Here is a 23939-nt window from a genome sequence, read left to right as displayed (position 1 = left end):
CCCTTTCGATATTGTAGGAATATTGAGAGATGAAAATGGAAGCCAATTGGTCAAAGATTTTGATATTGCATGGTAGCTTGGAGAACCACTCCATGGCTTTCACTCTAAGGCTCCTAGGAAATAGATGCATCAAGTATGTTGTGTCATTGACAAATTCCATACTCAAAGTATAGAATTGTTTGAGGTGATCTTGTGGGTTTGATGTACCAAAATATTTATCATATTTTGGTATTTGTACGTTGCTTGGGAAAGGAGTGAAGGTAATGTTCATATCAGAAGGGAGAGAATACACCTTTTTGAGGCTAAATTTTGTGGGTTGCATTTTTCCTTGCTTCATCCTTTCCATTTCCATTTGTAGCTCTTGTAGTTTTTGTGTGACAACATCTAGGAGTGACTCTTCTTTGTCTCATTTCAACTTGGTCACATAAAAATTGGATGACAATTTGGCAACTTTTTGTGCTAATGTTAGTATATAACACTGTATTTCTCAAGTATCTTGTCCATGATGTCGACAAGTTCAAGATTTTGTTGAAGATCTTCAATTTTAGTTTCAATACTCTTGTCATCCCATGTGTTAGATGAACCTATTGTGGTTAAGGATTCTGAGTTTTGGTTGAACAAGGGTGATTCATGAGTAACTATGTTCAATGAGAAATCTGTTGGTGTGGTTGGTTGAAGGAGATTTAGATATTTTGTGCATTTGATGGTTCTTCTGGCTATTCTAGCACTCACTCATATAGGTGATCATTTTAGTTTTGTAGCTATACTAGTTTTATTTGGTGCCATGAAATGTGAACTGGATTCCTTTATTTCTTATGCATTTTTAAAATGTGATGGTTTTCGTTAACCGCAATTTATCTGGAGTAACAAGCTAGGTTGGACAAGGTGTTTGATAATGTTGGTGAGATGAGTTCACTTTTGAGAAGTTGGGTAGGGGATGGATGTGTGTCTGTGAATGTCTTTGGATTGATGTGTAAAATAAAACAATAATAATTGTTGTATTGATAATAAAATTTGTAGCTATGCTTGTTTCAAAAAAATGTTCTAGGTCAATTATGGAATTTCTCAGACTTGTAAAATACTAGTGAGGAAAATAGTATCTGAATTTTTTGTTTGTTTGCAATTATCATGCATGCAAATGGCTTATGTTTTATGTCTTTTATTAGATGCATTACATGATGGATCTAATGCACTATTTCACTAATCATATGCACTTTTTAAATGCTCATATGTGCTATTCTAATTGTCATATGCACTGTTTAAGAATTCAAATCCCTTGTTTTGCTATAAAATGTGTTGTTTAATGCTCCAAAATCACTATTTGGAAAGCATATGTATTATGATAGATATTAGAAGCATCTCAAGATAATTCAAATGTGGTGATTCATTTAGTAGATGCACTACTTTAGGATTGTTTAGCAATGTTCTTATTTTGGAATTGGTTTCTCAATACTAGTTTGAAGTTGCACCTTTTGAAAGGACAGTGATCTACACTAGTGTTTCTTATTAATTTTTTAAGACACATCCAAGCACTATAGCAGTATAAATCAAAATAAAACATAAAATTTCACACACCTATAAAGTGAAATGAATGAGCTTGCTAACATGGTTATCTAAAGCCAGTGACTAGTGGGTTTGAGAGTTTAACCAACTATATTCAGATTTACCTCTCTTATGATAGAGAGCTTCCCACCAACACTAAGGAGGTTTGGTGCAATCCCTTATGGGACTACTAGAGGAAGGCTATATTCCAAACATGAGTGGCTTGCATTCGATTTGGAATACAAGATTGGGAGGCAATCCCTCTCACTAGGCCTACTAAGGCAACTCAGAGGCAACCTTTCTATGGCTAGATATTCCTACCTAGTGGAAAGCAAGAAATGCAAATCACAAAAAGTTTGGGAATCTAATCACTTGAGAAGAGTGAGAGCATATCTCTATTGTCTTGACTTCCCAAACACAATAGACACAAAGTTTTAAACACTAGCCCTTATATTATTGAAGATAGAGGGGTTCCTAGTTAAGATATTAGAAGCATCTCAAGATAATTCAAATGTGGTGATTCATTTAGTAGATGCACTACTTTAGGATTGTTTAGCAATGTTCTTGTTTTGGAATTGGTTTCTCAATACTAGTTTGAAGTTGCACCTTTTGAAAGGACAGTGATCTACACTAGTGTTTCTTATTAATTTTTTAAGACACATCCAAGCACTATAGCAGTATAAATCAAAGTAAAACATAAAATTTCACACACCTATAAAGTGAAATGAACGAGCTTGCTAACATGGTTATCTAAAGCCAGTGACTAGTGGGTTTTAGATTTTAACCAACTATATTCAGATTTACCTCTCTTATGATAGAGATCTTCCCACCAACACTAAGGAGGTTTGGTGCAATCCCTTATGGGACTACTAGAGGAAGGCTATATTCCAAACATGAGTGGCTTGCATTCAATTTGGAATACAAGATTGGGAGGCAATCCCTCTCACTAGGCCTACTAAGGCAACTCAGAGGTAGCCTTTCTATGGCTAGATATTCCTACCTAGTGGAAAGCAAGAAATGCAAATCACAAAAAGTTTGGGAATCTAATCACTTGAGAAGAGCGAGAGCATATCTCTATTGTCTTGACTTGCCAAACACAATAGACACAAAGTTTTAAACACTAGCCCTTATATTATTGAAGATAGAGGGGTTCCTAGTTAAGATATGTGTGGATTATTTCCTCATTCAATTGTGACCAATCTTTAAAGAAGGTCAGGCATTCTAATCAACTTGAGGGAGTTGAAAGCATAAGCCTACTTCTATTTTAGATTAGTGAGATTGAATGCTTCTATTAAGTTATGTTTGGAACTTAGAAATACCACACTTTAAATCAAAAAGAGTTGAGATCCACTTACCTAATTCAGAGCTACCAAAGGCTAGGTGCATTTATGAGGGTCTTCACTCCTATCGTGCACTGTCAGTAATGTGAGAGCTTTTTTTTAACTTGGAGGGGACCTGTAAGCAAATGACATTCATATCTAGAAGTTAGATTCAAGAAATTGTTACTTTTACTAGATGCATTACAAGAATGCTCATATGCATTATAGAAAGCTTTATATGCACTATTTAATCTATCAAATGCACTATAATAAAAGAAAATGCATTGTAAGATACTTTATATGTGTTCCACAAATGCTTGGATGTGTTACAAAACTCTTTAAAAGTGCTACAGAAAGATTTAAATGCATTACAAAACTATTTAAAAGTGATTCTAAAAGTTTTAAATGCATTAAAATAGAGTTTAGAAGCATTAGAATATCTCTCAAAAGCATTAAAATAGAGCTCAAAAGTGTCAAAAGATTCAAATCCATCCCTTGTGCATTCGAGAAAGACTTTGGGAGTTTGTTGTCACTATTATGAAACCTTTGAAGTGATATAGAATTTGTAACCAATCAGATCTACACAAGAAGCCAACAAGAAACATAGATCTATGCTAAAAATGAAAGATTAGACTGAAAGATCAAAAAATAGAGGCTTTGAGTTTAAGCCCCATGGTGGGTGCCAATTTGTACACAGTATAATCACGTATTCATGAAACTTTAATGCATAATGCAGATAAAATGACAATGAACTATACTAAACCCAATAAATCATTATCAAAATGTAAATCCCATGAGTGCCTCATGTTTCCTAACTACAACCACTAAGAAAGATCTCATACTAGCATCTCAGTGATAGTTCTAGAATGAGAATATGCTTAGAATACATGCAATATCTATGACTATAATACAAATTATATGAAGATAATTACTCTTAGAATTCTATGAAAATGGACATGCAATAAGCTAACATGTAATAAATGATGCTGAATGACATAAAAACAATGCTAGAATGCTATGAATTGGCTAGAATGATAATGCTAAAATGATAACTTAGAGTGTGCCTATAGTGTAGATGTCTAAAACTTGGATCCTTTGGCTCTTGGATTTCCCTCTTATTTATAGGATCTTGGAAGGGGTTGGGGTAAGAATCAAGATTTTCACCTTTGACTAGTGGATGAAAGTGAAACTAAAAATATCTCATAAGAGACCAGCAGGAAGAGTCCTACAGACTTGGTTTTGAGGATAAATGAGGATATTTCTAATTCTTTTAAATGAAAAAAAGGGGATTTTCACTTTTGTGAAGATAAGTGACTTTACTGATTTAATAAATGTCTTATTTATTTTGAACACTGTGTCTTTTTCTTCTTCCCTTTTTAAATTTCATTTTATGAATTTGAATTGTTTTTCTCCTCTTTTAAAGTTGATTTAGGTCTTTTTGATTTGATAGATAATTAATGACCTGATTTGATTTTTGATTTGAAATTCTATTATGCTCTTCTGATTTCCTCCTTAATTTGTATTGATTGATTGTAATTGCATAATTTAGGTCTTTCCCAATTTTTGAGTTTCTACAACAACTTTACATTGAAACAACCCTTACAGAAAAAGTCAAAACATAAATTTTTTTGGGTGATGCAAGAATTCTCTTACACCTAGGATGCTCATGTATCACCAAGGCTCTTGATATCCAAGTTTTTAGCATTAGACACTTATTTCTCTTTACTTATTTTAGTTTTTACTATTCACTATTTTAAGGATTTTTTTATATTCTTATTATTTTTTTTAGATAAATGGGGTATAATGCATGCCTCTAGAATATAAACTCTTGAGATTAATGATTTTGATTTGACCATTGATATTTTTCAATCTTGGGTGGATAAGTAATATGCCCTTAAGCCACAACATGTTGTGATAACATAGGGACCTAGGGACCTATTGTGGTTCCACAACACACGCCCCATGTGATGACTTCTTTCTATCATCTTTCTAGTTTTTTCCAATTTCTAATATATAGTCATTTTCGAATGCATTATTTCCATCTTATGATTTCTTCATTTATATTATTACATATGAAAGGATGTGTCTTTCCATCTCCTTAATTTTATTATATTATTAATCTAATTACTATAATTTTAAATTATTATATTATCAAATATAATACTATTATATTGGTATACTATAATATTATCATATTCTAAGATCAATTGTATTTAATATCTAAATATGTTAAATTTATATCTTTATAAAGTGTTGCAAATATATCATTATATAATAGATTATATTTTACTTTAATATTATTATTCTTAATTATTATTATATTGTCATTATTGTTATTTTTTTTAATATTTATATATCCTATTAATTTGGGCTCATGACAAGTTCACCCTTCCTCGAATTGTTTAAGAAATTTCTAATTTTCACTCAACACTTTGTAAGAAATTCTTATGCCTTGATCATTTTACTTTAGATTATTAAAATAATGATCATGCTCACAAAATTATTAAGTATGAATATATATAATGTATACACATTAATGCATGATGACACGAAGTAGACACAAAGTATACACATTGATGCAAGAAGACAAGAAGTAGACTCAAAGTATACACATGAAGACATAAAATATGATGTATAAACTTTAAAGTGTACAATTTATCTCTTTGGTGGTCAAATTATTGTGCTTGGGCATGGAAATAGTCTACTTGAGGCTCCCTCACAAACAAAGCTCATTTCGGGAATCTCACCTCAACGTGATCGAATTACTCCCCTCTCCCTTCACAAGAGTTGCATTCACTATAAGACTTTGAGGTAGATAGCTACTTGGAATAATAATGTAAGTATTGTTCATTTGCATTATCATGTTCCTATAGTGAATGGTAGAATTACTATGCTTAGGTAGAAACAGTCTCCAAGAGGCTCTCTCATGAACAAAGCCCATTTTGGGAATCTTCACCTCACCATGACTAGATTACTCTCCCTTTTAAAAACTCCCTATTCACTATAAGACTTAGGTAGATCCTTACATCTAGTACTTGAATGTTCAATTTAGGAAGAGTAAGAGATTCTCTACAAGTCAAAACTTGATATAATTAATCATATTTAAATCAACTTGTGAGTATTATCACTAGATTGGTACAATGGTTCTTATGGACTTATCCATAGTATTTGTTATTAAATTAGACTCCTTGTGAGAGATAATAATATGAGCAATTCTATTCTCACAATCATATTTTGTAATAATATTAATATAAGGCTCCAAAGCCTCTTAAATAATCCCCCTCATGATGATCAATATACATAGTTGGAATCTTAGAGGACTTGAACTGAAAAACATGAATTATATTGTTAGAAAATGGTGTAAAAAGTTTTAGGATAAGGACATTATATGTCTGCAAGAAATTAAAGTTGTCAATTTTCAAGCTTCTTGTAGGATAAAATTTCTCTGGGACAAAGCTGGTTCCATTGTAAGCATGAAAAAGGTAAAGGTGGAGTGGCTACTTTGACTAGCCCCAAATGGGCCAACTCCATCTTTTAGCATGGTTACTCTTCTTGTCAAAAAGCTCTTTGGGTGACTTTCAAGCATGATGAGAGATTAATTCAGATATGTAATATATATGCTCCAGATGATTACAGAGAAAGAGCTAAGCTTTGGGATTGGAGCTCAACAAAATTTCCTAATGCATACTAGATTTTTATAGGAGACTTTCATATGGTGGAATGTGGGTTTGATAAGCAAGGTGGATTGAAATGCTCACGGAAAGGTAATGAACAATATTTTTGGTTAAAATTCAAAAGATTATTTAATTTGGTTGATCCTCAAGAAAATAATAGGGAGAACTTAAAAGATATTTCTTTCACATGGTGCAATAGTCAAGGAGGTCATAATAGAGTCTTCTATAGATTAAATAGGGTTTACTATGAATCTTCTTTTTTCTCCTTTCAATTTGAAGAGGGTCACTCTTGAATAATTGTTTCCCTTGCTACAATGTCGGGTCACTCTCCTATTTTTGCGAGGATCCTGATAAAAAAGGATAAAAATATAAGCAAAAAGAATATTAGTGTAAAATATTTTAGTTAAATACTTCATTATTCAATGATCTTGACAATAAAGAGGCTATTAGAATGGTGACATTCTTGTAAAAAATGTGTAATCAGGCTCAAAGACCAATTAAATAATGGTGCCAATTAGTGGATACTAGGAGGAAAATGTATCTTATTATTAGAAAGAAAGTGTCTAAGGATAGAAATGAGGAAGAGAATGAACTTCAAACCAAGTTAAATGAAGTAGAATTTGCAATCTAGAATAAAATAGATGACCCATTGCTTCTTCATGAACTAGTCTATATCAAGCATCAATTAGGTTTTCTACAAAGATACAAGATCTAAGGAAAAAGGATTTAGGCTAAAATGAATTGGTTAAGTGAGGGAGATAGAAGATCTATTTTTTAAACATTATTAGGGCTAAACGAAAGGTAGAAATGATAGAAGATATTCAGGTGGAGGGTCGTAGAACTAATGATCTAGAGGTTATTAGGGAAGCCTTTTTCAATTTCTATTCTAAATTGTTTTCTTTAGAGTTTGGTCAAGATAAAAAAAAAAATGTTGAAAGATTGCTTGAAGATGATCCCTAAGTTGGGAATCTATGAATTGGGCAAAGGCTAGTGGGTAGGATGTGTCTATAATTCTTCTTGATTTTGAGAAGGCTTATGATAGAGTTGAGTGGCCCTTTCTTATTGGAATGTTGAGAGATTTTGGATTTCCTCCTTATTTTTGCAAATGGGTTGAATTTTTTTTTCAAGATTCTTCTACTATTATTGATGTGAATGGGGAATTATCAGACCCTATTATTCTTTAGAGGTCTATCAAACAAGGTTGTCCTATTGCATCCTCCTTATTTGTGATTGTTGTTGATGTTCTCTTCTACATTCTATGAGACTCCTCTTTGGTGCATCCTATTAAGGGCATCAATCTCCCTAATTTAGAGGAATTGATTAATGCTTAGTTTGTGAATGCCACTGCTCTCTATTTGGAACTGTTTTAAGATAAATTCTCTTTGGCTCTTTGTAGAATTATTATTTTCTACTTTTTTTTGGAGCCAAAGTGGCTCCTCACAAGTTAGTTGTTCTAGGTTGGTTGGAGATACCTCCTAGCTAGATTCTAAAGATGGCTTGGAAATGGATTGGGCCTAAAACCATTAGTAGATATTTGGATATCCCTTTTTCTTTGGAACCTTCTTTTTATGATACGTGGGAGTGGATATTCAACAATATCAATAGAAAGCATATCAGATGGTAGACTCATTCCCTTTCCTTGGCTGGGAGAGTCCAAGTTGTGCAAAAAGTCCTTTCTTCTCACCATATTTATTTTTCTTTGGCTTGGATGTTTACTAAATATCACTTTGATTTTCTTGAAAAAATTCTTAGAGATTTGCTGTGGTCAGATGGTTTGGGTTCCAAAAAAAGACATTATGTTAAATGGGAGTGGTGTTGCCTTCCTAACTACTTGGGGGGGCCTGAGGATTAAAGATATTATAATTTAGGGGCTTTCTCTTGTAGCCAAGTGGATATATAAATCTTTCTAGGGTAATGAACCTTGGGTGATTCTTGTGAGAAACAATGTTGAACAGTCTGTGATTAAGAAAGGTAAACACTAGGCTAACATTCCTTTTTGGAATATTATTATGGGAGATTTTAAGATGAATATTTTTGGGTCTAGAGTGTTTAACTCCCTATGGTTTGCATGGAAACAAGTGAGGGAATGCATCTCCTATAGGAATGCCACTGGGGGACCTCCTAATTATGTTGTTGCCGATAGATCAATTTAGTGGGGATTGTATTGTAATAATATAAATCTTTCTCTTACTCAAAGTTATTTTGCAAAAAAGTGGAATGATAGAAGCATTTCTTTGATTAGTGATTTAATGGTGAACAATAGGATTGGGACATGGGTTGAGATATCCAATAAGTTTGGTATCCCCAAATCTCAAAAAAAGACATACACTCTTTTGTCCAAAGTGATAAGCAAGGAGAAAGTTGGGAAAATCATGAATGGTGATACTTTTATTAGAAATATAAAATGGAAGGATGATACTATTATTGATAACACTTCTACTAAATAGATTTATGTAATGTTTAAAGATGATCACTTTGTGTTGCTATGTATAGTTAAATGTTGTAGTCTTGATTGTCCTTTCTCAAACTGGCATTTTTTCTTTTATTATTTTTGGAAGGGTCCCTATGAGCCTAAAGTTATTCATTTTAGATGGTTGTTATTGATTAAGAATCTTGTTGTTGGGTCAATGTTGTCTTCCATTAATGTTGAGTTTGTGACTTGCAAGTTGTGTACTAAACCTGAGAGTTTTGAGCATGTTTTCTTTTAGTGTATTTATGCAAATAAAGTCTAGGCCATCTTTTTTGGGTCTCGTATTGATTGGAAGAATAGTACTAGTTTATCTTGGTGTGAAATTTTGGCTAGTTATGTGAGATCTTTTGACTTATCTTTTAACATATTTTGGTTTTCTTTTACTGGTGAAGTACCATGGTTTCTTTGGAAGGAAAGGAACAATGAGATTTTTCAAAATGTTAGAATGAGTTTAATCTTAAACTCATACATTTTTACATTATGTCACAGGTGTCCTTTTGTCTTGAGATTCTAAAGTCTAGATTCATGAAGTTGATGCATGATGGAGTGCTGCAATATACAAAGATGAAGTTAAGGCAGCACAATATATTGAGAAATATCACTTTTTTTTTACACAAGCAGAGATTGATGAGCTTAGTAGTCTTCTAGAGAGTTGTCATCTAGATCCTGATGTAAACAATACTATATACAATCATCATTTGATGAGAGCATAAGTGATAGAGGGGAAAACACATGTGTTGTCTCTATAACAACACATGTTGATATTACTATTCAATAGGGTCATGATTATTAGAATTACTAGAATATACTTTTGTTTTTTATATGTTGATTTTTTTGAATCCAATATTGTTGGGGATGGTCATGTAAAAAAACAAAGTATGTAGTTCTTGTGGGGCTAAGTCCCTAGAAGGTTAAGGCACCTCCCTCCATGTTTGTATCTTAATGAGGGTTGGTCTATGGGCTTACTGAAAGTTCTCTATGATGTTGTTTATACTTTTTCAATTTTAAAAAAAACAAAAACAATATTAATATATGAGATTAGTTATTCTCCCTCTTGAAAGATAATATTAGTCTCCATGACTTATGAACAAAGTATCATTTAAATATTAACTTGAAAAAATAATTTAAAATTTAAAATTTGAAATATATATAATATTTGAAATTATAAATATCACACATATTTTAAAATCATAATATTGATTTCAATATATAAATGAAATAACAAAGGAGAGTAAACAATACCTTTTATGTTGTCTCATAATTTTAAAGTTACCTTATTTGGGCTTTGACCCCACCTTCTATGTTTGAATAAGGAAACTGACTCATCCTTTATTAATAAGTTTTGATTCTTGAGATACTGTCATCTTGATTTTTAGGTGTTGTATATGAAATTTTTTTCTTCGACATCTTTGAATGGAATGATGAAATGTAATTTTTTCCTAAGTAATTATACTCCATTCATGAGAGTTATATACTATTTCTATTGACTTGACATGGTAGTTGTGCTTGTGTGAATGTATACTAATTATACCATTCATCGTAAAGCATGAAATAAGAAAATGCTCATGTGTCAATAAATTTGTTCCTTGTTGACATCATCACACGTTGGGCACCTTTGTTTGGTGACATGGCCATGTTTTTGTAATTCTGATATTTTCTTTTGTTTCTATTTTGGCAAGGAAGTTCTTGTGATACTTGTGGGTTTGTTTGATAGTGGGAATATGAGTGGAATAGGCATATTTAAAATCTAAAAAAATTCAAATTCTCCATTTGGGTGCATCAAATCAGAATTGCGAGTAGGAATATAATAGGAATATGTATTCCAATTTTGACCCAAAAATGAACATTTCCAATTCCACCTAAATAGGTGGAATTGGAATACATATTCCTATTCCATTTTTATTTATTTTAAAAAACATAATTTTTTGGGACTGTGAATTCCCCATCAAATTCTAGTTGAACCAAACAGAAAATAAGAATATGTATCCCTATTTTCTATTCCAGAATAACAATTCCTATTCCCGTACTTCTATTCCCACAGCCAAACGGGGCCTGAATTAAATGACATTTAAAGTGCATGTAGTAGATTGGAGTTTTCAATTTTTCTTCGATCTAATATTGATATTGAAGAAGGAGCCAAGTTGTATATATCATTGGATATCTTCTCTCCTCTGTCCTCAAGTTATTGCAATTGTCCAACGCAATGATATCATTTAAATATGATTCCTTCTTTTATCTTAATTGTCTCTTTTATTATATAGCTTTATTTGCTATCTCTCCTCTTGTTTAATAGTTCCTTTGTTCATTTTTTCTGAATATTATTTCTTCCTTCAGCCGTGTCTCTGTGGAATGGTCGTAGGGTGAGTTAGGAGATTCTTCACCATTTTCTATGGTAATGTAGAACTGTATATACTGATTGTACCTATTAGTTATATCTTCTCCCTTGACTTGATTACTTAATAGAGGGATGATGTATATCTCTAAACAAATGATTACCATTGCTTGATAAGATCCATGAATTACCAAGACATTAATCGCCATTGTCAAGGATAAAAATGGTGTATGCAAAAGTCATATATCTCTTATTGAGTTTGTCATCGGCTATAAACCTTTTAATATCACAGATCATGTTTGACGGTATAAATTTATGTTTCCCAATTGATATTTCCTATACATTGATCTCGATATTTTCTTTTCCAAAGCCCAAAAGTTAACCTTTAAAAATATTTTCTATAGAAGAAAATATGACAATTGGCCATATTATTATATTGTAAAACTCTCAATCACTCATGGTTTCCTTGGTTGCCATAAATTAATCTATGACTATGCTTATCAACCACACCCAAAAATCATTACACCAAGCCTATTACATTGTTCAGATAAAACTTCCAAGGCGGAATCATTAGTTATTTAGTCATTGTTGCTTACATCCGGACAATTGATGGAATAGATCTAGTGCTAATTTATTCTTTTTAGCTGTTATTTGTTGTAGAATCTCTTCTATTAACTGTATCCCTAATCTTCCTTGCTGTCACAACCCCATTTTTTTCTAATTATGAATAAATTGGTCTCCTTTTGCCACCTGTATAATTGTTGACATATTTTTATTTATTTTTATGGATAACTATTAAATCAAATTATTGTACAACTGTTGAAGAAAAGAATTAGTTATCAAATTATCTCGATGGGCTTTTGCATGAAGCACCTGGGGTGATGTACGATTAAAAAGTGGAGAAGAATTTAAGTGGCTCTCCTTCAATGGCTATTTTAGGGCCTAATATTCTACCTCCATGAAAGTTAGGCTTGATTAGATCTAGATGCTTCACATATCTATAATAGGGAGTCAATTTGCTGAGTAGATCTGGATGCTTTACTATTTATACTCTCTTAACCAACAGTTAGCAGCCCATAAGAAAACTCGTGATGGATTACTCAAATAATAAAACCAAGATTAATGGAAGTTCTAGTAAACTTGGGAGAAATGGTGATTCTATGGGGAGAAAAATGTGTGAGAAATATAAATTAATAAATTAAGACTCACAAATCTAAAAATCAATTTTCACAATCCTAAAAATTGCTCGGCACATAATGGTGTCGAGTGCCAGTTTTACTTGGCATGTGAAGAAGCCAAGTGACAGGTTGCTCGACAACAATAGATGCCAAGTGAGCTCGACTCCAACTAAGAAAGAGGATGCCAAGTGTTCTGTTCAAACTAGAAATATTATAACTTATAAAATTTCAATATGAATGCTTTTACCATTAAAACTAGAGAGCCAAAACTTTAAGCTTCCAAACAAAACTTGTCAAATGCAATGAAAGAGCAATGGATTCAAGTATGCCTATTTGCTTTACTATTCAACTGAGATTTAAACTATTACAAAATTTGGGAGCATTCGGCTTCAACCAGAAAAACCCTAATATAACCCTAAAGTGGTAAAACTTCAAACTTAATAAACTTTAAACTTACAACTTTAATGGCTACATACAATGGTGCCTGGAGCTATCACTGCTTCAACAAGTCAAATCCAACAATGACAAACTTACAGAGTGAACAAGGAAAACACGTGCAACTGCAGGCACAAACTTCTTTCCTTCTTCCTTCTCTGCTCTACTCTGCAACAACTAATCTGCTGAATAATCTAACTAAATGAAAATGAATGTAGAAACATTCCCTTTTGTCACATTCCATTTTCCCCCTCATTTCTGATTTCAAAAATCTCACCCACCATATTTATGTTTCTATCTATTATGAACGTCAGAGGTGGTAGGTGAGCATTTGGCTCTAGGGAGAAATGACCACTACATTTAATTTTCCAACAAAATGATGGTGAAGAAGTTGCTAATCTATTTGCTTGTTTTATCCTCCTACTTCTTTTTTTAAAATTCAAATCAGTTGCCATTCTCAAATAGTCTTTTGAAACCAATTTTATTGAGAATGGAGAAAGAGTAGTCTAATGCTGAGGGATGGGTAGCCAGGGACAATTCTAACATTCTTTCACTTTTAATTTTACTCATAGGAAGACTGGTCTAAATGATGTGACATTCAAAGTTTTTTTGAGGTTTATCATTCAGAGTTGCACTAGCTCCACAATGATTGGCTCAATTCTCAATATCACTTGGTTCTAGGGTGCCCAGGTGCCTACTTTTTTGTAGCTTTTCTACTTCAGAAAAGTCAATTTTTTTTGGAAATGTCAATTTGATGATCATTAGCATGAAATACAAGTTCTTTGTTTCATTTATTTTTATTCGTAGATGATTTTTTCTCATTATCATTTTTGAAGATGTGTTTGATAGAAAACTATTCATAAATTTTCTTTTGTGTAATGTTGATTAAACTTGAAATTGTGATGAGTTGTGCCTTAAAGGTGGTCATTCTAGTTAGGCCAGACCTCTTTCTCACCTTTGGATATAACCTATTTAACTTTCCCCTTGTCATTATTCTTCTACCTCAGATATGCTTGCTTGGTATTTGAGTGATCAGTCACTGTGTTGGGAGATTCATCAATTAATCTCCTCTTTGTTTGTGAAATCATTCCTTGTGACATTTATTTATGATATTTGACGATGTCATATTTCCATTAAGCTTGGCCAAGAGTAATTGATGTGATGAGTTTTCAAACTTGACTTAGTTTTAGTGCCATCAAAACATGTGCAACCCTTACTATCTACCACCTAGTTCTTAGTTTAAAACATACACTATTATTTATTTAGTTATGTTTGATTAGCCTTTTGATACAACTAATCTTCCATGACTATGTGAGGAGCCAAAACTTATCATTCATATTCTCCTAGAAATTAAAAAAGGTTGAGTTAGTTCTAAAGTGTATTTCATTGAGCTTCCATTTAGTTCTTGCATTGGTTAATAAATGGCCACACTTACCTAAGGATAATGGGTGTGACAAATTAAAGAAGAATAGAAAGTATGTTTCCTTAAATTATCCTACTACATCCTCTACACCTCCATGACTATAAATAACTTGTTGTGAATGCCTAATTGCTTATCTTGAAGAAAGAACATGAATTATTATGTAATGTTAGGCTATTTGTTACTTAGTAAATATATGATTGGTTGGAAACACTTTAAATATTTGTTTGTAGTGAATCATGGCTGGATTCCCTCACAACATCCCTTTCATTTCCTAACTTGAATCACATTTACTCTTTTTATTTTATTTTATTATCAAATTCTTGGACATTGTTTCGGTATTAGTTTGATAATTATAGTGATTAAATATTAATTAATTGTTGATGTTGAGAATTCTCATAAGAAAAAAATAACATAGAAGAATAGAGGTTGTCTTAATATGATGTATTACTACATAAAATTCATACCATGTTTGAAGGTGACATGTTGTCTAATTTTATTGAATGAATTTGTCAGTAGCTCTTGCAACCATGATCAATCATCTAGATATTGTTTCATTACTTAAGGATTGTGGTATTCTTAAGAAAATTCATTATTATTAAATTGAATTGGGTAGATGAGAAATGTGATACATGACTTGGTGTTATTATTCTCACTTAGCTTGAAAATGAAGGGGCTTGAATATGATCTATGTAACTAGTGCACAAGTAGAGATCTTTTGTTCATTTTGAATGGTGAATTTGATAACTTTCTTTCTATCTTATAAAGTGGTGTTTTTATGTGTTGAAGTATTCCTAATGTGTCTTGAAATGAATTTAAGAGGGGCCCTTGTACAAATTCTTAATTCTTAAATGAAATTGTGATATTCTATGGCTGATAAATGTTATATTTCGGAAGTATCTTAGAAAATGTCTTCTTGTGATTTATATATGAAAGCATGATCTCCTACAAATTAAGGATCATGAGATGTGTATTCACTGCTCTTTAATTTCCTTGAGTGAGTAATATTGTGTAGAATATGGAATTTAAGAAAGTAGATATATACTTTGTGTTGATATTTCAATCAAGTTTGTTTACTAGTGACATACACTTATTTAGACAACCAACAGTTATCAAGCTTATTGTATAGTTAATAGTGTTAACCAAGTAATTCAGACTCTATCGAGTTTTATAGTTGCTACTAAGTTTCAAGAATAGTATTCAGTTTGTGCTGAGTAGTTACTACTAAGTTGGTGATTATCAGTGTAAATTGAGCTTCATAATTCTTACTGAGTTCCTTAGTGCAAACCAAGTGCTACAGTGGTTACTGAGTTCACAATTTCAATGATGTGAATCTAGTGTTGATTGAGCTATACAGAGTTAACCAAGTGATTTAGTTTATGTCAATTTTTTCAATGTTCACTGAGTCACCAGTGTAGACCGAGTTCAAAATACTTGGAAGTGATTAGTATGAGCCAAGCTTCTATGTCTACCGAGTGCATGATGATGCAAGCATTAACAATGCTTGATGAATGTTAGAATCTCATCGAGTTTATCTTTAGAACCCAAGTACCTGCAGTTAGGCTGACTTTATGTATTTTGGTGAAACTTTTATTTTAGTTGACTTTGATGATTTGTAAATTGGATTAGTATATATGTAATGTATTGTATCACAGTAAAAAATAGAACTATGAAGTAAAAGGCTACAAGAAGTATAAGGAGCAAAAAATATTTATCTATCATAGCAAAGTGATCATTACACTCAAAGGGTATCTCATTTAGCAAATCATAGTTGTAGATCAACTAGCTATATATACCTCTATATATATTACGCTGAGAGTAATCGTTCTCAAGGAACCTATTTTTATTTAATCCCAAAGTTATTTTAATCGAAGTTGGGATTAATGAAAATAAAAATAGGCACCTCGAGAACAATTACTCTCGGCGTAATATATATAGTGGTATATATAGCTAGTGGCAGTCGCGGCGCAATAGGAAAAATATTTACTTTTTATTTTTTATTTTGATAAGGTTACTATAAAATTGTTAATTAATTTTTAATTAGAGTTGTATGAAGTTACTATAAAATTATGCTTCAAAGTATTTTTAAATATTTAATATAAGGAGTTTAATATAGATTAAAAAAATATTTTTTATTTTTGGGATATTGTAATGTAAAATGTTATAGTCATACATAGATATATGGTTAGGGACAAAGTTACCATTATAGTTAATGTTAACCTTAGCGATAGAATTAGGGTTAGGGTTAGAGTAATGCTCATGGTTAAGGTTAGGGTTACGATTAAGGTTTGAGTCAAATATTATTTTAAATTTAATATAAGGAGTTTAATTTAGATAAAAATATATTTTTTATTTTTGGGATATTGTAATGTAAAATTTTATAGTCATACGTAGATATATGGTTAGGGACAAAGTTAGGGTAAGGGTTTGAGCTAGGGTTAAGGTTAGGGTTAGGGTTAGATTCTAATTATGGTAGAGTTAAATTTATGGTTAGAGTTAGGGGTAGGGTTAAGGTTAGTGTTAGGATTAGAATTAGGGTTAAGATTAGGATTAGAGTTAGGGTTAGGGTTAGGGTTATAGATAGGGTTAGGGTTAGGGTTAGGGTAAGGTTTTGGGTTAGGGTTAGGACTAGGGTCAGGTTTAGGGTTAGAGTATGAGTTAGGGTTAGAGTTTGAGTTAGGGTTAGGGTTATAGTTTGAGTTAGGGGTAGACAGAGCATTATAATTTGGGTTAGGATTAGGGTTCGATTTAGGGTTTAAGTTTGAGTTATGGTTAGAGTTAGGGTTAGAGCTAGAGTTAGAGTTAGAGTTAGGGTTAGAATTAGGGTTAGGTTTAGGGTTTGAGTTACCAATAGATTTAATTTTAAAATTGGGTTAATGTTAGAGTTAGGGTTAGGGTTAGAGTTTTGAGTCAAGGTTAAGGTTAGAGTTAGCGTTAGGGTTAAAATTAAAATCCAATTATGGTAGAGTTAGATTTACAGTTAGAGTTATGAGTAGGGGTAGGGTTACGCTTACAGTTAGGGTTAGAGTTAGATTTAGGGTTAGGGTTAGGGTTAGGGTTAGGTTTATATTTAGAGTTAGGGTTATATATAGAGAGAGTTATATCAATGTTAAGGTTAGGGTAAGGGGATTGAGTCAAGGTTAAGGTTAGAGTTAGGGTTAGGGTTAGGGTTTCAGTCAAGATTAAAGTTAGGGTTAGGGTTAGAGTCTAATTATGGTAGAGTTAGATTTACAACAAGAGTTAGATTTAGGGTTAGAGTTAGGGTTAGGGTTAGGGTTAGGGTTAGGGTTAGAGATAGGGGTAGACAAAGGGTTAGGCTTAGGGTTAGGGTTAGGGTTAGGGTCAAGGTTAGGGTTAGGTTTAGGGTTAGAATATGAGTTAGGGTTAGAGTTTGAGTTATAGTTAGGGCTATAGTTTGAGTTAGGGGTAGACAGAGTATTAGAATTCTAGCTACAATTAGGGTTAGGTTTTTGGTTACGGTTATGGTTACGGTTATGGTTACAGTTAAGGTTAGAGTTAGGTTTAGGGTTACAGTTATAGTTAGGGTTAAAGTCCAATTATGGTAGAGTTAGATTTAGGGTTACAATTAGTGGTAGGGATAGGGTTACAGTTATAGTTAGGGTTAGGGTTAGGGTTAGAGTTAGAGGAAGGGTTATATTTAGAAGTTTTCTTATGGTCATAGTTATAGTTAGGAGGGGAGTAAGGGTTGGGATTTTAGATTATATTTATTATTATATAAGGTGTCCTATATAATAATATGTATATTCCCATGCTCATGGATAAGGTTAGGGAAAGAAGTAGGACCATGGTTATTAGTGTTACATTTAGAATTTCATTTAGGAGGGCATTGTGTGCTATTTTTTCCCCCTATTCAACCCATCACTGATGTCTGATCTGAGAGACCTTAAATAGGATAGGTTCTTTGCAGAGGGTTAACATCACTAAAGTTGACGGCTAACATTTTGTGTTGGCTCGATTTCTTCATTGACCACGTTGGATCATTTTTTCTTGGTCAGGTTGATTCATGCTGCGAGATTCGATAACTCTTATTTCTTTGCGAGCTATCTTCCCATCTTCCCAAAAGTGCAAGATGTTGCCATGCATTCCCATTCTAACGTTTCTTTATACGCTAGTGTCTTCGAAACACTCTAAAGCCTAGAATTGCACAAGATGCTGCCATGCATCTCCATTCTGATGCATCGTCATGCTACATTGTTTCTTCAATTCTTTGAAGCCCAGAATTGCATCATGCTACGATGCATTGCCTTTCCAACATTTTCTCACTCCACAATGCTTTCATGAGTCTTTGAGACCCAAAATTGTGCCACATGGAGGGGGTTCACACCTTTTGTGCTATCTACTTCATTCGTTGGGAGGAATCTCTTCACTACATCTTAGTCATCCATTAGAAATAAAGCCAATCTTGATCGACGAATGTGACTTAATCCTTCATTGGGAGGAGTTTCCTCATTGCATCTCAGTCATCCTTTTTGAGGGGAGAATCTACATCGACGGTTGTGACTTAATTCTTCATTGGTGAGGATTCACGATGCATCTATGCTGTCTATTTCGAGAGGAAGACCTTCATCGATGACCATCATTCATTTTTGGGGAAACCAAGTTCCCCCTTGTGGTCAACCTTGCATTTTTTGTGGGAGGTTAACACATCATGTTATCTCTTTTTGTAGTTTTCTGCTAGCGACATGAAAGTCTTTCCTCTTCTTTCCATGAGTCTCCATTCTAGTGCCTCCTTACGCTACATTGTTTCTTCAATGCTCTAAAGCCTAGAATTGCGTCATGCTACCACATGTCACCTTTCTGACATTTCCTCAGTTTGTAGTGGTTTTGCGAGGCTCCAAGACCCAGAATTGTGCCACATAGTGGGGGTCCCCACCTTTTGTGCTATGGTTACAATTTAGATTTTAGGGTTATGGTTAGAATCAAGGTCAATTCTAGAGTTTATAGAATATTTAGAGTTAAGATTAGTGATTAAATATACATGAGGGTTAGCATTGGGTTGTATGATAGTTACAGTTAGGATTATAGTTAGATATATCATTTAGATTAGGTTTTAGTCAGGGTTTAATTAGACTTAAGATTAGGATAAGGATCAAGGTGAAGTCTATATTAGGGTTCATATCATGGTAGGATTGAAACTAATGTTAGGGTTAACATTGAAATTATGATTAGGGGTAAGGTGAAGATTTATATTTGGTCATGATTGTGGTTTGTGCTAGGATTAGGGTCCAAGCTATGATTAATTTTATGATTGTACCTTTAGGGTTAGGGTTTTGTTTAAGTTTATGATTATGGTTACAACTATGGTTTATGGTTTAAATTTAAAGTTGGGAATGTGATTAGGATCAGGGATTAGTAAAATTTTTAAGAGTTTGGTTATAGGTTTACACCATGGTTAGGACCTTGGGACTGGATTTAGAGTTTAATATCATGGTTATCCCTATAGTTAGGTTTAGGATTTTGATCAATATTCTAGAGTTTATTTTTACATTATGGTTAAGGGTTAGATTTTAGGGTTAGGACTATAACCAATATTAGTGTGTAGGTTTTTGGTTTAGATTATGGTTTGGGCTGAGATTTTCGTTATGATTAGAGTTTATAATATCAATAGGGATATGTTTTAGTGCTATAATTATAGTTTAATGTTGGATTATAGTTAGATTGTACATCATTGTTGGGGCTAGGGCTAAGTTAGGGGTTGCTGTTAGGGTTAACTAAGGATGACAATTAGGATGGTTTATCTTTTCAAGTAGAAAAAAAAACTCATATTGATTGAAAAACAAAGAAATTATACTTTGAAAATATTTTTCAATGTCATAATAGATTCATTTATTTTAATTATTGTATTAGTTAATTAGTTGTTTGATGTTTCAAAGTAAACATGGCTTATTTTATTTAAATTTAAATAATATTATTGTTTTGAACTGAATTTAGCTTAATTGTTAATGATCATAGTTATATTTCTAATATTAACTCCAATTTGATCAAAGACCAAATATATTTTTGGTATTTTTGTAAACGAACTTGCTTAACACTTCCCTATTTCAAAGTTAATAAAATATCATTTCTATTGTCTTAGATTTGAGAGTAAGTATATTAAATAAGTAATAATAAATGAACATTATGATTAATATATTTCTAAAATAAAAATATATTACTTAAAAACTTGTTTACTTTAAATGAATAAAGTACTCATTTACTTGTAAATTTTAAAAATAGAAATTAATCTACATATATATAAAATATTTATTCTTTTTCCTATTTGCATACAAATTAATTAAAATCTAAACTTTAAACTACATAAATATTTTTTAAATATATATCCATCAATAATTAGTTTAGAATAAAGTAAAATCTAAAAATTAGACACATATAGAATCTTTTTAATTTCTAGATACATGTTTTTCTAATTTATTTCTACAAACATGCAACTGATATTTCTATTATCCATTTTTTTCCATTCTAAAAAAATCTAGATGTAAATAGAATTTTTTTAGATGCATGCAATCTTTGTAATTTTTTCTACATACATATATTAACATTTCTATTTTATATTTTGTTTTTACATTATGGTTATTTCAATCAAAATATCTAGATGTAAATTGAATTCTTTTCAAAGAATCTAGATGTATATAGAATTCTTTTAATTTTTTACATACATAAAATGATGACTTGCATGCTTGAAAGTGTGTATAAAAGATGGCTTGCACATGGAATGGATCACCTTAAATTATAACCCTTAAAATGGGTCAAGGATCTTGAGGCAAACTATTAGATTTTTATATCTAATTAAAATTAATATATATATTAGATATAAAATAGATATAAAATAGATATATTAATATTAGCCCTAAGGTTTTCAATTTTAATTTAACCCTTAGGATTAATTTTATATCTATTTTATATTAATTTAACCCAACTATTAGATTTTTATATCTATTTTATATCTAATTAAACTACTATAACTTACACAAATACAAGTTGTTATGTAACACTTGTTGCAATATACACTTTTTAATGCCAATTATCAACTTCGAATCTCTCCTTATTAGATTACGACACTCTCTATACAAGGACCAAAATGCACTTTTATTAATTCATTTAAAAATTACATATAACAGTTTTATGAATTTTAATTTCTAAAAAAATACACACAAATTGATTATGCAGGTGCAATTTGACCCTCCATAGCCAAAACCTTAGATTACATCTACCTTGGTGAATTTGGCACTCCTAAGCAGGCTTGGAATTTGACGGCCGCTCCATATATTTTTTTATGATGGCTAGATTTTTTTTCATACCTTTCATTTTACGTTTAAAAAAAAAGTTGATTGTCAATTTTTTTAATTTAAAAATAATTTAATAGATCATTTTAAATTTAAATATTTTATATTTTAGATAATTATTATATAAATTAGTCATCTATGTAAAATTCTCTATGAAGGACTTATAATTATAAATTAGTAATCTATACAAAAGTTTCAAATAAAAGAAGCAAGTTTCTAAGTTCATATATTTACTTTAAGAGATTTTTAAATAATATAATTATATATAAAAATATATATCTAATATTGTAAATTGTTAAATTTTTTTTTTTAAATTTACTATATTCTATTTCAACAAGTTTCTAAATGAATATAACTATACAATCATCAAATACAAAATAGAAACATATATAAACATAAAGGGAAAAAAAGAAAAAGAAACATATTAATATTATATATTTATCATACATATATATATTATACATATTATGAAATCACATTTATGTATATTAAATAAAATACTAAGTACATTTATGTATATTAAATAAAATACTAAGTTGCCTATAACAATAACAAACATTGAGAGTTTAATAACAAATTTTGATAGTTTAATAATAAATTTATTTGTCATATTGATAGTTCTCTAAAAATTTACCCTATCAATTCATTTGTTCTTACAATTTTTTTAGCCCATCTATACAGTTCAAAGGTGTAAAAATGACTAATACGACATGTATTTTCATACTTTGAATACATCCTTAAATCACAATTAATAATAAATTTTATATTCAATATTTAAAGTTCAGATATACCATCTATGTTTTCTCAGATATTTCAATGAACCCTAATTTAAATTTAAATTTAGAAGACAAAAATGGTCAATGCAAATGAATCTTCCTCTTTAAAAAAGTTTGCCAATATTGACTTATCATATTTCATGGTATTGAAAATCGATTGATCTCTAACACAAGATAAATTGTCTGAAAATTGAATGAGAACTCTGGCTTGCAAATATCTGGAGAAGGTATGATTACATTGGACATATCAAAAGCACTCAAGATTCGAGGAATAGATAATCTGTGTATCCAACAATAGGATCAGAAGTATAGAATGTTTCTCTGTGGTATTTATTGAGGGGCGCATTCACCTCAAATCTTTTCGGCAAATCCGGATTTGCCAAGAACAGTCAGCCATAAGCAATCAAATCTGCCTTGCCACTGGAAATAGCTTCATTACCATCATCCCGATCATAACCCCCTGTAGCCAAAAATGTCCCCTTGAATGCTGTTCTTATGGGAATCAGGCTCTTTTCACTCGCTATCATCATCTGTGAATTATCAATCCTGGGCTCAAAGAAATGAGCATACAATATCTTATATTTATTCAGAGCCTCCACCATGTGAAGTCCCAGTGCCTCTGGATTTGAGTCATATGCTTCTGCATGATCCGAAAATGGAGAAAGCCAAATTCCCATATGCTCTGCTTTGATTTCATCCACCATTGCTTCCACAACTTCAAGTGCAAATCTGCAACGATTCTCCAATGTTCCGCCATAGCCATCTGTTCGATCATTCATGCTATCCTTCATGAACTGGTCCACAAGGTACCGATGCGCCCCATGGATCTCAACACCGTCAAACCCTATTCGTAAAAGGACTGATTATGTCAAAAAAAGGAACATTCTCTTCTTCAAACCAAGATAGATCAGAATAAAAAAACATACCTGCATCTATTGCATTCCTGGCAACATTTCGAAAATCAGCAACTATATTGGGAATTTCCTCTATTTTCAAAGGCCGGGGAGGAGAGAAATCTGCCACATCCTTTCAGTTCGGAAGAGGGATCTTTCCAGAGATTGGTTTGCTTATGGAGGAAACTGGAGATTGGCCATTAGGCTGATAATCTGCATTCCAATGCACCCATTAAATACACAATACACTGTTTGTTGTGGAGGAGAGCCAACCAAATTGAAATTAATTAAAATTGAAATCTAAATCAAAGTAGAATACTATAACTAATTTTGAATTTCAATTTACATCTACATCTAAATCTAAATGAAAATGTAAATAAAAAATAGAAATCTCACCTGCAAAAATGTTACTCCAAAACTTCAATTTACTCTTATTCAAAAACTCCAATCTAATCCTCCAATAACCTTCACCTCTTCCTTCCTGCAAAAACATAAAATGAAAATGAAATGAGGAGCCTTGGTTTTATAACTTCTGAGAGGCTCCTCATATCCCCCAATAGATGTCTCTTCACATTCCACAAATTTGTTTCAAATTC

At 31.7% G+C, this 23939-nt stretch overlaps 1 pseudogene; it reads right to left on the bottom strand.

Moving 5' to 3' along the window:
* Positions 1-22707: 22707 nt before the first annotated feature.
* On the bottom strand, positions 22708-23566 carry LOC149538450 (putative 12-oxophytodienoate reductase 11 pseudogene; annotated as a pseudogene).
* Positions 23567-23939: the final 373 nt, after the last annotated feature.

The sequence above is a fragment of the Cupressus sempervirens genome, chromosome 9 (assembly GCF_028749045.1).
Source record: "Cupressus sempervirens isolate cs-2001-9-10 chromosome 9, ASM2874904v1, whole genome shotgun sequence".
Lineage (NCBI taxonomy): Eukaryota > Viridiplantae > Streptophyta > Pinopsida > Cupressales > Cupressaceae > Cupressus > Cupressus sempervirens.
This window is presented reverse-complemented; position numbering and strand designations above follow the sequence as displayed.